Below are 12,903 nucleotides of genomic sequence, written 5' to 3'. Positions count from 1 at the left end.
AGGTTTCTCCGGGCCACATAACAGTCGTAACAGGATCTGTCCATCACGAGCCCTCTGGAAAAATCCACAGGGACTCACGTATCACAAGAAATTCAACCCCATTTATAATAATTTTCCTATTATTGATTATAAGATGACAACTGCACTTTGTACGGATTTTGTACAAGTTACTGGCATTTGTTCCATGGGCAGATCCGGTCAGGAAAGCTTTTCTGGCCAGTACAGCAGGGTGGACGGGGTGAGAGAACCCATGCTGCGACTGACCAGAGAGACAGGCAAAAAGTATAAAGATATTTAGACAAATGTTTCTAACATCTCTCTCTCTCTCTCTCTCTCATATTAAATGATGACAGGTAGTTCTGAAGAAATTTGCCTCTTAGGGGCCCTGACAACCATAATAATCCTATGCATTTGTCTTAAAATCTATAAAATGCCTTTCCAAACCCTGTGCAGTAGCTAAAAGTCGTTATTTTTCCCATCTGACAAGAAGACAGGTGTGCAGATGAGAGTTGGGTTGATGAAGTTTGTGTCCTGAGGAAAGCCAGAGCCTGTGGTCAAGCTCTGGGGGGTTGGATGGAAGGATGTTTTGGAGGAGTAACGCCAGGGGCACCTCGGGGCTTGCGACCCCCAATGTAACCTCTTGGGAAAAACCACTTTGCCAGGAGAATGTAACAATAGTAAAGCAAACAATGTTCCCGGGACAAAGGTTGGGTCTATTTTTAGTCCAGTGGTATGCGTAAGGCCACAGTAAGTCCGAAGGAATGTGTTTTGTATGATGAAGAATAAACTGAACTTATTTGGTACTGATTTCTTTTATATCCACACCCTCGCCCTGGAGTCCCTAAGACCGTTTATGCTTATTAGGGCTCTGTTGTCCTGGGCACCGGGAAGGAAGAAGCAGATGGGAAAATCAAACAAAGGCTAAATGGGAAATTTTTCCCTTCGGTGTTCATACGGGTGCCTCACCGCCCTTGGAGAGTCCACAGGATGCCCACCTGCCCTTGCTCTGGCCGCATGCCAAAGTCAAAGACTTCCTCAAGTACGGTAGTTGCTGCAGCCCCCCCAGGTGTGGTTTCATACTTCAGGGTGACATCAGAGAGGTTAAAACGCAGAGAAAACTTTTAAAAATGAGGGACGCCCGGGTGGCTCAGTCGGTTGATCGACCGACTTTGGCTCAGGTCACGATCTCAGGTCATGATCTCAGAGTTGGTGAGTTTGAGCCCCTCGTTGGACTCTGCTGTTAGTGCGGAGCCCCCTTCGGATCCTCTGTCCCCGTCTCCCTGCCCCTCCCTGGCTCATGCTCTCTCTCTCTCAAACATAAATAAACATTAAAAAATGAGTTATGGAACCTAGATTCTGGACGCATCCTTCCTGCTCACTGTGCATCCTTGCGTCATTAAGTTACTTTCCCAGGCTCCATTTGTTTGGTTTCGTTTTCCTGGAAAATGGGGGGTGAGGAGACAGTGAATGCAGTAGTTGCCTGGTTTAAGATGTACCACTATATTCGATGATAGGTTGTTTTGTGGAAAACCTATGGGCTGGAGATTGTCAGTTTGTCCAAAATGTAGGGTAGGAGCAGTTCCCTGACTCTCCCGTCTGCTCTGAGCAGACACACACCCTTCGTATCCATTCATTCACTGTTCATACTCAGTGAAAGCTTCCAGTGCCTTCTGAGGAAAATAATCAATGTCTGACCTATTTCTGGTATTGTCTTCTCCAAACTCTTTTTTTTTTAAATTTTTTCTTTAACGTTTATTTATTTTTGAGACAGAGAGAGACAGAGCATGAACGGGGGAGGGTCAGAGAGAGAGGGAGACACAGAATCCGAAGCAGGCTCCAGGCTCTGAGCTGTCAGCACACAGCCCGACGCGGGGCTCGAACTCACGGACCGTAAGATCATGACCTGAGCCGAAGTCGGCGCTTAACCGACTGAGCCACCCAGGCGTCCCTGTCTTCTCCAAACTCTTAAGAGTGAGTTAAAAAACAAACAAACAACAACAACAAAAAAACACCTATCTTTTCCTCAAAACATACGCTGACATGTGATGGGGAATTATAACAAATACACATGTCGACAATGCCTACAAGTGTGAATTGCTGCTCGTAAAAGGTATGTGTAACGATACAAGAGGTTCTGCAGTATTCCAGGCTCAGATCCTCCAATGCCTTCCCTTCACAGCTGGAAAGCAGTAAAATTAAATAAAGTTAAAAGTGCTTACCTTCTTGTATGCAGAAGATAGGAAGCCCTCCCACAAACTAATAACGTAATTGGCAAAACACTTGGAGAGGTTGTCTACAAAGAGCAATATGAAAGTGGCCAAGAAGTACCTGAAAAAGTATTCGGTATCTTTAGATGTCAGGAAAATGCACGGAGAAACCCAATGAGATGGTTCTAGGCACCCACTGTAACGGCTAAAATGAAAACACACTGACCACACCGAATGTGGGGGATGTCACAGAAGAATCAGAACCCCCAGAGGCTGGTGAAGTGAATGAAGGATGGTACAATTACTTTAGAGAACTGTTTTAGCAGTTTTGTTTCATGTAAACGAAAAAATACACTTCCCCTATGACCTGCCAATTCCGCTTTTAAGAATTCACCCAAGAGGGGCGCCTGGGTGGCTCAGCCGGTTAAGCATCCGACTTCGGCTCAGGTCATGATTTCGCAGTCTGTGGGTTCGAGCCCCGCGTCGGGCTCTGTGCTGACAGTTGGGAGCCTGGAGCCCGCTTCGGATTCTGCGTCTCCCCCGCTCTTGGCCCCTCCCCCACTCATGCTCTGTCTCTCAAAAATAAATAAACATTAAAAAATTTTTTTTAAGAATTTACCTGAGAGAAATGAAGATATGTCAACACAATGGCTTGTACACAATAATAACCAGAAACTGGAAAGAATTCAAATGAAAGTAGATAAATAATTGTAGTTATGTTCATACGTTGAAATATGAATTCGTTAGAAGTCAAAAAAAAAGAATAGGCTAATAACATGTGCAATAACAGACAAATTTCAAACGCATTTTGAGCAAACAAAGCCTTACTGAAAGAAGATGTACTCCATGATCCCACTCATATGAGGTTCTAGAATGGGTGAAACTAATCCATGGTACAGAAAAATTAGACTGTGTGCCTCATGAGGCAGGGTGGAGATTGACTGGAGGGGGGTAGGAAGGAACTTTTAGGTGTAAAGGAAGCATTCTCTATCCTGAGATGGTTACGTGAGTAAATATATTTATCAACATTTATCTAATTGTCTACCTAAGATCTGTGCATTTCACTGTACATAAATTGTACCTCAGTAAAAAAAGACCCTGTGCCTGGATTCAGTGTGATTTTTCTGTTGGCCACCTCTCTGGTTTCACATCCTACCCCTTGGCTCCGAGCTCCCAGTGCCCCGGCCCCATGTTCTTCTTGTTCCTCAAGCCCACCACACATCCCCACCGGTTCCTTGCACCTGCTGTTGTCTTCCCAAATATCTTCAGGCCTTGCTTCGCTGCTTTTTATAGGTTTCTGCTCACCTGTCATCAGGTGAGAGACCCCTGACCACTCTCTTCAAAATATCTGTTCCTCCTCTTATCCCAGGTACCGTATGATTTTACTTTGCTTTTCTTCTATAATGCCAGATGCTGTATTGTGCACTAACTTGTTTATTTTCTTCTCAGACTAAAATGCAAGTTTAATGATGGCAAGAACTTTTGTTGTTGTTCATCAGCTAGGGGTTGTATCCCTAGTACTTAAAACGATGTCTGGCACAGAATAGGCTTTCAGTAAATACTTGCTGAATGAATGGATAAATGAATACCTCCGTGGTTTTATTTGGAAATATATTATCATCTGGTGTAAACGTCTCTGAGGAGCCTCTCTTCCCTTACTTTAAAATCCTTTTCTGCAAGACTACATCTTTTCTCTCTGCAAGTGTGTCCCTGCCTGTAGCATATAGGATTAAATTATTTTTTGTGTGCCAAAGTTGTTCCTCTAGCCCACATTTCGGACTCTAGTTTTGTTGGTTTCCTGTGCCTTCCAGGCAGGCGCATATGGGTCACACATACAGAACTCAGGACTATGGGTTATGTCTTCTCTCTTCTGAATTCAGATAGGGCGAACTTTAATCAGATCATTCAGTTGCTGATCCAATTCATCTGCTAAATTAAAATGACTCAGGGGGGCCTGGGTGACTCAAGCGGTTGAGTGTCTTGAGCATCTGACTCTTGATTTCGGCTCAGGTCGTGATCCCAGGGTCATGGGATCAGGCCCTGCAGTGGGCTCTGTGCTGAGCGTGGAGTCTGCTTAAGGTTCTCTTTCTCCAGGGGCGTCTGGGTGGCTCAGCTGGTTAAGCATCCGACTTCGATTCAGGTCATGATCTCACGGTTCATGGGTTCGAGCCCTGCGTTGGGCTTTGTGCTGACATCTCGGAGCCTGGAGCCTGCTTTGGATTCTGTGTCTCCCTTTCTCTCGGCTCCCCAGCCCCCCCACCCCCTCCCCCCGCTCATGCTCTGTCTGTCTCTCTCTCTCTGAAATAAACATTGAGAAAAAGATTATCTCCTTAGCTCGCATGCTCTCTCTCTAAGAATAAAATAAATCTTAAAACAATACATAAATAAAATGACTAAAATGAATAGGCTGGCCAGGCTCTAACATGGCCACTCATCTCTTACATGTTCAGTTTAAGATAGAAAGACTAACACAGAGGGGCGCCTGGGTGGCTCAGTCGGTTGAGCGTCTGACTTCGGCTCAGGTCATGATCTCATGGTTCGTGGGTTCAAGCCCCACATCGGAGCCTGGAGCCTGTTTCAGATTCCGTGTCCTTCTCTCTCTCTGCCCCTCCCCTGCTCTGTCTCTCTCTGTCTCTCAAAAATAAATAAATGTTAAAAAAAGAAAGAAAGAAAGAAAGAAAGAAAGAAAGAGTAACAGACATTCATGTATAAAAATAAGTTATAAATATTTAAAATAGTAAAGGACCTGATATTTTCGCTGGAGATGGGAAATTGGCCAGTGGCTATAATTGACGGAGAACTCTAGTTGACCACCCAGGGATACGATTCATCGTTATTAGGAAAATGAATGTCTGCATGAGCACAGTACTTGCATCAAGTATCGTGTACTCAAGATGAAATTAGATAGATTCCTATTAATCCCAGGCGCCTCAAACCCCTTTACGTTTCATAGTGAGCTCTGGGATCAAGGAAGTGGGACATTCGATTGCATCTCTTCATTACGCAGAAAGAACGTCCTTGAACAATCACCTGTAGGTGAGTTCTAGAGAAGTTTTGACCTAAACATTTAAGGTTGTGGCTCTATGAAGACAGACGGGTCATGGATCAAACATGGCATATTGTTTCAATGTATCAGAAAGATATTTACATTTTGGTCCTATCATGGCACCGGTACATTCTGTGCTCTGCTCAGATGAAGTAGTTACAGTAACGGATGACATTAGTGAGTGTTTGCTTTGACGTGACTGACATTTTCTGAGCATGTGTTGAGCATTAGGCCAGACGTTATGGATTCAAAATGAACCAGATGTTCTCGCGCTTAAAAAGAACACAGGTGGAAGAGAGACGTGACATAAGACAGACTCGCACGCTAATGACTGTTGTACTTGAAGTCAAGCTTTGAAACACACCCCCATCACATGTAGCCGACAGTCAGAAAAATGCAAAGGCAGATTCTACCTTAAAGGCTTCATCTGAGTCTCAAAAGATGTTTAAGCCTTCAGCCAGATGAAGCGATTTCAGGCAGAAGGGACACGGTCTTGAAAAAAGGCACATGGGAAGGAAACTGCGTGTACCTTGGTGGGACAGCGGTAGCCCTACCGTGGGATGAATTTAGAATTGGAGGGAAAGCGTAATGAGATGTAAGGCTGGAAACTTGAAAGGAGGGACAGTGGATGGAGGCTGAGGAGTTCAGACTCTGTCACATTTCCCATAGAGAACCCCGGGATTTTTCCGAGGGCAATAGCGACACGGGCAGACCCGTGCAGTAAAAAGTTGCCTCCGTAAAGGTGTGTGGGAAGGAGACAAAAAGGTGCCCTCCGTGGCTAGCTGCAGATACTATGAAAGGTGATAGCTCTACTGTGCGTTCCCAAATATTCTATACTTAAAAGGGCACAGATACATTTGCACGAGTGTCTTTACACACCGGAGGAGGCAGGTACACACAAGCCCCGCGTCGGTTTGGCAGAGAATCAGCATATCTGAGAGGGGGAATATTATCGTGCTCAAGGACACGGGCTTTAAATCAGACAAAAGCCTGGCTCCCTCAAGAGCTGTATAACTTCGCTTCAGATACTTAAACTCTCTAATATAAAATGGAGTTAAAGGCAAATATTTACAGTTTGCGAAGCAGTGAATATAACTCATTTGAAGGATTTGACATGGGCTGTGGCCTCTTGCAAACACACAACAGCTGGGAGCCGACAGTCCTCTGGTCCCATTTTTACTGTCGTGGCCAAATTGAAAACTACCCCGGGTTAATGAGTATTTGGCAATCGCGTTGATCAGGAGCGGCTCAAGGTCTGCAGAGTCAGGAAGGTAAGGCCCGTGCTCTCCGTGACGATGGTGTCACCGTTTTAACAAAAGAAGACCCACACACAGAACACAGAATCCTGCGGTCTTTCCCAAGTTTCATTCCCAGAAACTGCCTCAGTGAGTAAACACTTTCTATCCCTCTTGCAGCCTCACTGTGTACTTGCTAATTCATTCTGCTGCCTTCGCGCGACAACGGTCTTCAAAGCATTTCACACAGCAAAGTTCATCAAACGTATTCTTCCTGGCGGCTCGAGGTTGAGCCTCCGACCACGTCTGTGGCTCACGGGAAAAGTAAGCTGCAGAGATTACGTGTGCTTTTTGAATTTTTTTACAACAGAATTTGAAAGTACAACTTTCGTGGAAACGATAACATTTACCACAAATGAAAAATAAAGCAAATTAAAGAGCGCAGGAAAGATGAGGAGTGTGGTTTGTCCTCAACTCGGGTTGTTGATTCACTGAAAACAGGAATCTGTGAGAGCAAAACTGAAGAACGAAGAATCATAGAGGTTGGCATAGCACAGAATCATCTAGAGGGTTTAATTAATCAGAAGGTTTTCGTCATAGCAGCTCATCTGTAACAGGTCCAATGACCTGGATGTTGAAGAAAGCACTGTCCCAGACTCCGCTGTAGTTGGGAAGGGCCTGATTCCACGGTAGACACCTGGCGTCCTGCCTCCCACTGTCTCCCTCTTTTCATGTCCCATATCCCTCAGGTACCGTGCACTCTATTCACCCATCGACCTGTCGATGTCTAAGCATCCTTGCCCAGGATTCTCTTTTCGTTCACGATAACTTACAGAAGCAATTCTTACAAAGTTTCACAAAACTCCCAACTCTTTCACGGAGCTTTCCCAAACGCCTCATGCTCTCTGTCAATACGACTATAAGACTCTGCTTCTGACATGTTAGCATCGACATCACTTTGCTTTCATAAAGATCGGAGTCCCCAAGCATACCATAAGATCTTAGAAATCGGGAAGCAGAAGTTTTATATCGTCGTGTCTTCTGAAATGCCGGGCGCAATGTTTATCGCATCACTGTTGGGAACGCAAAAGGAAATCGTACTACCTGTGTAAATTTAGGTGTGCTATTTCACCTCTTGGAAACTCCGATTTGATTCCTTACCTGCAAAATTGAGTAGCGTGCTAATTGCAAAGAGTTGTTGCAAGAATGAATAACATTAGAGGTAGACTACTGAAAATGGCGCTCGACCTACTGGGTGTGCTGAGTGAACGGTATCTTCAATAACTTCTGTGTTCTGTGTACTTGAGATGCAATAATTATCTTCTCTAGATGTAACTCATTTGGATTATGCACTCAGTTTGGTCTCGCAATTAAAAGCAAGGTGTCTGTGAGAAAGAGTACTGAAACCCTTAATGACTAATCTACAGGAAGAGCGGCCCTTCTTAAGCTAACATATTGTTACCGAATTCACTTGTCTCTGTGAGCAATTTATAGTGCAATGACTCTGGTGCTATTACCTGCTGGTTCCTCTGGCGTTTACTGCAATGGTGCATGTCCAAAAAGTGGGAAGTTTTCCCAAGGTGCTTTTAATAGGCATCTAGATAATTTAAAGACCATGTTAAACAGGAAAATGTGAGCTTTGTTTTAGTCAAGTGACTTGGTGAGCCTTCAGGGCCCTTTCCAGCTCTGTGATATGGTGCCATTCTTAGGCTTTGTCTTCCTAAACATATTATCTGTAATATGGGTGAACTTCGATTGCAGGTCAACTTACTATGTGATCAGCAACTGTTAAGACTGGCTATCAGCCAAGCAAACACAATCGCATTGCATTTAATTCTATCCAAACATTCTGAAATGATCTATATAACTCTTTAGTTACAGAAATTATATTGCATATTGCTACTGGATTGGATAGACGTTGATTATTATATATGTATAAAGAGGACATATATACTCTATATATCTCCTTTCTGAAGAAACGGACACTCCTTCCTTCCTGAGTGACGTCTTTGTATGTTACACAAAATTCTTTTTTTTTTTTTTTTTGAATGTTTATTCATTATTTTTGAGAGACAGAGAGAGAGAGAGAAAGAGACAGAGTGAGAGCAGGGGAGGGGTAGAGAGAGAGAGGAAGACACGGAATTTAGAGCAGGCTCCAGGCTCTGAGCTGTCAACACAGAACCCGAGGCAGGGCTCAAACTCATGGACTGTGAGATCATGACCTGAGCCGAAGTCGGACGCTTCACCGGCTGAGCCACCCAGGCGCCCCCCACAAAATTCTTTTACAGCACCACCAATACCTATTGCTTCAGGGGGGCAGGTAACAACTAATATTTATTCATCCTTTAAAGCCACTCGTATCATCTAACCCAAGGCTGGCCTGTGGTGGATGATCAATGAATGTCCATTCTTTCGATCAATTAATACACTTTCTCATTTTGTTCCTACTCCATCCCTAACTTGCTCTGAGCACGTCATCAATCTCTCTGGGTCCTGTTTCTTCTCTGAAATTCTATCATTTTATGAAAACAAAGAAGCAGAATGAAAAGAGACATTAGATACAATGGAGTTGACCCTGGGCGCTCGCAGAGACGTAGGCAGGATAGTCCTGGTTCCCAGCTTTCCAGATCTCACTTTTTCCCTCGCCCGTATTATTTTTCCCAGTACAGACAGCGATATTAGATCTTGGTGAGTCCAACAGGTCCCTGACACAAGCAGACAGTCAGATCTGCCTTGGCTTTAATATGGTTACAGAACGTTACTGGACCTCAGCCTCTATTTTCTAATGGACTGATTACCAGACCCAGGGATCAAAGACTTCTGTGGTTTATCTTTACTCTTTTACTTTAATGACTTCTGACACTCCATCAGGGTGGCCTGGAGACCAGATGGAGCTTTGATTGCCATAAAGCATGAGCTGATAGAAAACTCACCAAGCTCTATGATGTCCTAGTATGAACCTAAGAGGGTGAGGGGGCGAGGAATCTCATTGTCTTTGTTTAAAAAGAACCACCTCTAATCCTTATTTCATAGATAAGGAACTCAAGACTCAGAGAGACAAACTGATTTCCTTGTCATGGGCACTGGTCACGCAGGGAAGCAGAGTTTCCATAAAATATCAGGAAAACACATTTCTTCAGAAAAACACTGTTTGGTGAACATAAATCTTTTAATTCCATCCCCACAAGCGCTCCTACCAGAATCTTAGGTGCTAATAACCTTTCCTTCCCTTGGGATCCTAACAGGTATAGAGAGATAAAAGGTAGAAAGAAAACAAAAAAACCCAACTTTATTGTTGGCTGTTCAGTAAAACACAAACACAGATCTTCTTGGTAAAGGTGGGTTTGAGATTGTGGCTAAAATTTTTGGCCAACCTGGGACCACCCTAAATGTGGGCATTAGCATCAGTGGGAAGAATAGGGTCCAATTTATTCATTCGAATGGCAAGGAATGAGCTGGAAAATGGTCCACTGACAGCACTTAGGGGAACATCTGCCTGTTTGTCGGGTTCATGATGGCAGGACGAAGAGAGAAAAGCCCTTATAAGACAAGGGCAGAAACTACGAGAGCGAAGGAGAATGAGAAAGGTGTTTGTATTGACATTCAGTTTAAAAAACATACTGCAGGGGCATCTGGGTGGCTCAGTGGGTTGAGCGTCCGACTTCAGCTCAGGTCATGATCTCTCGCTTCATGCATTCGAGCCCTGCGTTGGGCCCTGTGCTGACAGCTCAGGGCCTGGAACTTGCTTGAGATTCTGTGTCTCCCTCTCTCTCTGCCCCTTCCCCTCTCTCGCTCTGTCTCTCTCTCTATCTCAAACATAAATAAACATTAAAAATAAATGGGGCGCCCGGGTGGCTCAGTTGGCTAAGTGTCCGACTCTTGACTTCGGCTCAGGTCATGTTCTCACAGTTTGTGATTTCGAGCCCCACATTGGGCTGTGTGCTGACGGCATGAAGGCTGCTTGGGATTCACTCTCTCCCCCTCTCCCTCCTTGCCCCTCCTCCCCCCATCTCTCTCTCAAGATAAATAAATAAACTTTAAAATAACAATAATAAAATAAAATAACACACCGCAAGTGACGTTACCACACAGGGCGTGAGGCTCTCAAATTTCAAAGCATCCGTGCCTGCCCCCTGAGCTGGAACAAAAGGGCAGAAAGAGACAGGAAGCAGCCATTCCAAGTTTCCTCTACTTTACAGGAAGTAGAGCAAAACATCTCTTTCATGGAAATGCAAGGGAGGAAGATCATTGCCTCCTCCTAGAACCTTCAGTAAAGGTCTTCAGTTCTCGCGTGTGCTACAGAAACAAGCCGCTCTCTATGTGTCTGTCATTCTTCTCCTTTATGGTTTTCACAACATGGAGGACGATCTTCCTTTCAGAAGAGGAAATCAGGCCACCAACTGTCTACCAAACCTTCAGTAGTTCCTTAAGAAAGTCATCGGGGCTTCTTGTGCCTCAGTTTCCTCTTCAGTAAAGTAGGGTATGATGGCAATGGCTGCGCAAGGCTTTTGTGAAAGTTAAATGAGGTTGTCTCAGCAACCAGTAATCAGTGTTACTATTTTCTTGATCATCGTCATCCCGCTCTGCTCCTGCCAGCTACCGTGGCTCAGGACACAGTATCGCCGTGGCCAGGTACGATACTGCCACAGTTCCTAGAGAAGTCTGGGCTGGAGGCCGGAAGTACTTAGCTCATTAATTTCAAACCAGCCAGGGCTGCCTGGGTGGCTCAGCCGGTTACGTGTCTAACTCTCGATTTTGGCTCAGGTCACGGTCTCACAGTTTCGTGAGTTCAAGCCCGGCATCGGGCTCCACGCTGAGCACGGAGCCTGCTCGGGATTCTCCCTCTCTCTGGCCCTGACCCGCTCATGCTCTCTCTGTCTCTCTCAAAATAAATAAATAAGCTAAAAAAAAAAAAAAAAATGAACACCACCCAATAGATCTCGGCTGGCGCGGAACGCAAAGCCACCAAAATGACCATTGGGTTTTCGAGTCCTAAGTCTCTCCACAAACCGGACTTGGGCTGTGGGCTTGCGGAACTAACCGCTGGTCATCTAGACCTGATGCACTAGAGAGAAGCCATGGCTGGAGACACGAGCTGCCGATTTAGTCTCTGGGAGGTAATCGCAGCAGCCATGAAATTGTAGCAAAGGACCGCACAGAAAATACGAAAGCCAGACAAATATGTGAAGAACATCTATACTGAGTCTGTAGCCTTCAGCCCTCCGCCATAGACCTTGAACCAACCGTGAATATTGTCTCAGTGTTCCCACAGCAAACCTGAGAGGTGGCGAGGGTGAGGTGGTGAGACAGCTTTAGAACTGAGTCATTGTAGCCTCAAGATCCAGTGAATCGCCCAAGGTCGCACCGCTGGTTCGTCGCAGGGTTACTAAGAGAACCCAGGTTCCCTACACCTTTGCTTTCAAGCCCTGCTTAAGTCAGCTGTGGTGATTCTGCTGAAAGCCTTCCTGTGGTCGATGCAACGGTGAGCTTTTAAGATTTGGCATCCAGAGAGGAAATGTCTTTTTCTGCTCACCTCCCTACTTGTGCTCTTGGCAGGAAGGCCATGAGAAAATAGAAAATACTATTAGTGTTAGAAAAGTGCCAATTTCAGCCAAGGTCGGTTGAGTCAGTAATGCAGCAAAAGAGAATCAGCAGAGGGGCTAAGAATAAATCGCTTCTAAGGTTCTCTGAGCATTTGAATTTATGGTCTATAAAGCTCCCTCCATAAAAGGGAGAAGAATTTGGACATAAAAATTATAGACAAGTTCTGCCCAAGGCTTAGTCATTAGCAAGGGAGTTTTTCATAAATGTAAGGTTTGGGGTGTTTCTGGGTTTGAACAGACCTACAATGTTTCAAATACTCTGGAGTTCCCTACGCGGACGGCAGGAGGCAAAGAAAGAGTTAGGTGCTCTCTCTTACCTCATGAAGTTTAGATTCTAGAAGACGGAAAATTTCACCCGAAAAGTTTGTCTGGTGATGCAATTTAATTTTTTCTTACATTTATGTAAGACAACATGATGAACTCAATTCTGAACTCAATTCTGAACTCAATTCTCCGTCACTCAATTCTCCTATTAAACACACCAGCTACTGTATTCCTTGAATTAACGAGCTCTTTCTTTGTGAAGGATGTTGATGTCTCAGTGACGTCGGAGTACATGAAATGATCCCAGAGCAAGCAATAGAAGATTGACTCTTTTCCAGGAGCTTACAAATATATTGAAAAATACATTTTATTTGCCCCCCCTTTTTTTTTCATCTTTAAAGTGCCAACACTGCAATGAGGAAACTATGAAAAAGAAAAAAAAAATCACACAATATCCCATTGATCTAACACTCAGAGTCTTGTGTAGAGCAAAAGTAAAAAAAAAAATCCCACTTGACTGTGTTTATCCTAGTGTTTCTCGGCTTGAC

Source organism: Panthera onca, chromosome F1 (genome assembly GCF_046562875.1).
Source record: "Panthera onca isolate mPanOnc1 chromosome F1, mPanOnc1 haplotype 2, whole genome shotgun sequence".
Taxonomy (NCBI): Eukaryota; Metazoa; Chordata; class Mammalia; order Carnivora; family Felidae; genus Panthera; species Panthera onca.
Note: the sequence above shows the minus strand (reverse complement) of the source record.